At 38.7% G+C, this 4,141-nt stretch overlaps 1 protein-coding gene across 1 annotated transcript in view; it reads left to right on the top strand.

The window, feature by feature from the left end:
- The first annotated feature begins 1,794 nt into the window (after positions 1 to 1,794).
- itga7 (integrin, alpha 7) overlaps positions 1,795 to 4,141 on the top strand; it is a 39,887-nt gene continuing 37,540 nt past the window's right edge. Inside the window, exon 1 of the mRNA XM_016480128.1 lies at positions 1,795 to 1,888. The gene's annotated coding sequence lies outside the window, so the exon portion shown is untranslated. The remainder of the gene's footprint in view (positions 1,889 to 4,141) is intronic.

The following is a 4,141-nucleotide window of genomic DNA, read 5'->3' on the forward strand; positions in this document are numbered from 1 at the left end:
TTATTTCTAGCAGCCCAGGAGAATATAGTATTTCCTGATACTACCCTCAGTAGGTACCCGCAGTGTACAAGGATGAAATTTATGGACTGTTAGTTTATGGAGGAAGAATTCAAATCTTCAATGAGGACAAAACTGCAGTTCCAATCTTACCATATAATGCATATGTGTCTACGCTGCTGGCTCAGGAAGCTCATCAAGTAAACCATGATGGAGTGGCTGGAACTTTGTTGAGAATGAGAAGAAAAGCTTGGGTAGTAAAAGGCCGCAGATTACCTAAGAAATCCATAGACTGCTGTGTGACCTGCAGAAAGGCAAGGGCAAAGCAATGCCAACAGATTATGGGAGACCTTCCTCCAGAGCGGTCTGAACCAGCTGCACCATTTGAGTTCACAACTCTGCATTTGTTTAGACCTTATGTGGTAAAACATGTGGTAAAGAAGAGGACGGGACTCAAAGTTTGGGGAATTGTCTTCTGTTGTATGACATCAAGAGCTATCCATACTGATATTGTCCGTGACCAACCAACAGAAGGATTTCAGCTGGCATACCAAAGATTTACAGCTTTAAGGGGACATCCAAGGAAATTGTGGTCAGACTCGGGGTCAAATTTCATAGGGGCCAAGTCTGTTCTTGAAGATCTTCACAAGTTCCTAGAACAACAAGACAAAGTAAAGTTAGAAACTGAAGCAGCCAATTATAGCACGGAGTGGTCTTGGAAAATTCATCCTGCAGATTCCCCTCACAGAAATGGAGCAGAAGAAGCAGCTGTCCGTCTGGTTAAGCGAGCCCTCCAGAATCTGGGGTGTAATGGAGTTATGGCATGGGGGGAATTTCAAACCTTTCTTTACACTGCAGCTTATTTGGTCAATGAAAGACCTATCGATGCAAGGACACAGAGTTGGGAAGACTGCGTGGAATACTTAAGTCCAAACTCTCTTCTTCTGGGACGTACTGGGAAAAGAGGAGATCAAGGAAGTTTCGAATTTGAAGGTTATCCATACAAAAGACTAAGATTCATCCAGGAAGAAGTCAACAAGTTCTGGAGAAGATGGTGTCAGCTGGCAGGTCCTAACCAGTTTGTAAGAAACAAGTGGCATATTAAAGAACGTAATGTTGCCGTGGGAGATGTGGTATGGTTGGCTGACCAGAATGCTCTAAGAGGTCGGTTCAAGTTAGCCAGAGTCATCAGTGTAAATGCAGACAAGAAAGGAACATTAAGAGATGTAATGGTTAGAGTATTCCCCAGTTATCCTGTCTCGATTGTTAAACCAAAACAAGCAGAAACAGCCAAGGATGTCAAACCAATGAAAAAGCTTTGTGATAAGATCCCAGCTATGATTCTTCATAGAGATGTTAGACGCTTGGTTGTTTTGATTCCCACTGAGGAACAGTAAAGAGATTGAATGTCAGCCAAGAAGTGTGTGACCTCCTTGGGTCAGTTGACCAGGAGCTCAATTGGGAGGTGTTGAGCTAAACTTGAAATTGTAAGAAAAAAAATTATATTCACCATTGTTAAATAAAGAAAAAAAAATCTATCAGATGAAATGAGTTTTGATTTGAGATCAAAATGAATGGATACTATTGATTGTGGGCACATAGTGCAACCTGGAAGAAACAAGGAAGCTGATTGGCCATTGAAACTTCACATGTTACATAGAACCAGGTGTGCTTGTTTGATTATCAGTGTGCAGAGGGATCTCTGTTGGCAAAGTGAATGTACTTCTCCTACCCAAGTTGGTGTTGATACTGGTTACAAAACCAAAGGAGGAAGATTGCTAAAGCATGCACGGATATAGCCATTGAGTTTGGAGTAAACCACATGCTGAGTTTGTTCAAAGACAGCTGGGAAAAGCCACGTGTTCATCAACTTTGAGACGCTACTGATAAGGTAAGGCAAGTTTATTTATATAGCACATTTCATACACAATGGTACTTCAAAGTGGTTTACATAAAAGGAAGTAAAATAATCATAAAAAAAATCACAACAATAAAACAGGGAACTTAAAAACTTTTAAAATGATTTAGAAATTGATTTAAAATTCATTTAAAACCGTTAAAAATAGAAAATGATTATACATAAAATACAGTGCAATCAGTTCGGACGTAGCATAGTGCTCATTCAATAAATGCACAGCTAAATAGATGAGTTTTGAGTCTGCATTTAAATGTGGCTAATGTTTTAGCACATCTGGGCCCGTATTCACAAAACATCTTAAGGCTAAAAGCAGCTCATAACTCGCTGATTTAGGAGAAAATCTTAAAAATAATGGGCGTCAGTCCTAAATTTAGGACTTTTGCTCTTAAAATTCTTCGTAATTTTTGGTCATACAGATAAGAGAAATGCATCTTTTGTATCTGTAAAGACTCTACGTTTATTTGTGTGCACTCAGAATATCAACGAAACGTTGCGCTTTTGTAAAATAATTAAAGCAAACAGGAGGCGCTTTCTGCCGTCTCAGACTCCGTGAACTTGAGAGCGTCACTTCGAAACTCAGTGTATTCTTGCCTTATTACAGACATGAAAAATATATCTATAGAGAGTGAAACTTTTAAATGAACCAATTCAAATAGAAAACAAATATTCTCAGATTATGTAATCCGCATGAAACATGCATATAGGCGCGCTTATTAGGCTATGTAGGCAATTAAAGGTTCATTATTATGATTTATGTGGTTTATTAATACAAGTGCGACTAATAGTCGACTAATGCTTAAAATGAACGACTACAAGTCGACCAGAAAAATCTTTAGTTGAGGGCAGCCCTAATGCATATTAACTAATTGTTTACGAGAAGCATACATGTAAGAGGCTGACAATTAGGTGAATATACACTTGTTTAATTAGTGACACTTAGCCTGCATTTTAAAATCCTTATTTGAATGTGGAAGTTAACATTTTTATTTTAAAACCTTTATTTCAATATGGCAACATAATATTGCTTTCTACAATATTTCTATGAATAAATCTGTGATATGCTGAGATTTTCTGGTTCTTGTCAGAATTCTGGCAGCAGCGTTCTGGATGAGCTGCAGCTGTCTGTTGTTTGACCCCTAGAGTCAAGGTATGCATTCACCTTGAGAACTTCGTCTTTGTTTCCAAATGCAACGACTTCAGTTTTCTCCTTGTTTAACTGAAGAAAATTCTGGCACATCCAACTATTAATTTCATCAATGAATTGGCAGAGGGAGTCAATGGGGCTGTAGTCATTTGGAGATAAGGCTAGGTAAACCTGGGTGTCATCTGCATAGCTGTGATGGGCAATTTGGTTCTTTCTCGAACCATTTGATTACCATCCCAGAAAGCCTGACCCAGTTTTCTAGTTTCTCTAGAAGTATGTTATGATCTACAGTGTCAGTGTCCTTGTGGGATGTGTCAACCACATGATGACTCGGAAACTGATATTAAGTCCTGTGGTCGCTCATACTCTGTCCAGGTGTGTGTGTGCCATTCAGGTTGAGGAGTTTGGCACACTATATTTTCTCTGTATAGGTTATTAAGCTAAGCATCTGAGATAAGCATCTGAATTGAACTCTGAAAATAAGCAAAGGAAGATCAAGTTGTTGCTGAAAGATTTTCAATAAATTGCTTTGATGATGAAGAATCAGATGTTTTGAGTTATTCCATGCAGCCTCTGAAGTTGATTGAAGCCTTTTTCAAGTTTGGGCAGATATTGAGGCTGAGAAGAATCCCTAAATAACTTGACGCTTAATAACCACGCTTGTGGATAAGAAGATTAAAGGCTTCCGTTTTTTACAAATGCATGCAAACCATTAAATTAAGACAAACAACTGAGGACCTTGCATGTCGAAAAGTGACACTAAAGTGGTACCTTGAGCGTCAAAAAGCAACGCCAGAGGGGTCCTGACCAAGCGTCAATATGTGACGAGTTTGGAGTGAGAACGTGTTGGTTGTGCATCGCATTTACATTTATTCATTTAGGAGATGCTTTTATTCATGACAACTTAAAAATGACCCATAACCCATAATGTAATGATTGTACAAATGAGGAAATGCATCAGGAGCAAACAGTTTGTCTTAAAGGGGTGGTTGATTGCGATTTCACTTTTTTAACGTTAGTCAGTGTCTAATGTTGCTGTTTGAGCATAAACAATATCTGCAAAGTTACAAAGCTGAAAGTTC

Source organism: Sinocyclocheilus anshuiensis, unplaced genomic scaffold (assembly GCF_001515605.1).
Source record: "Sinocyclocheilus anshuiensis isolate Anshui unplaced genomic scaffold, SAMN03320099.WGS_v1.1 scaffold169, whole genome shotgun sequence".
Classification (NCBI taxonomy): domain Eukaryota; kingdom Metazoa; phylum Chordata; class Actinopteri; order Cypriniformes; family Cyprinidae; genus Sinocyclocheilus; species Sinocyclocheilus anshuiensis.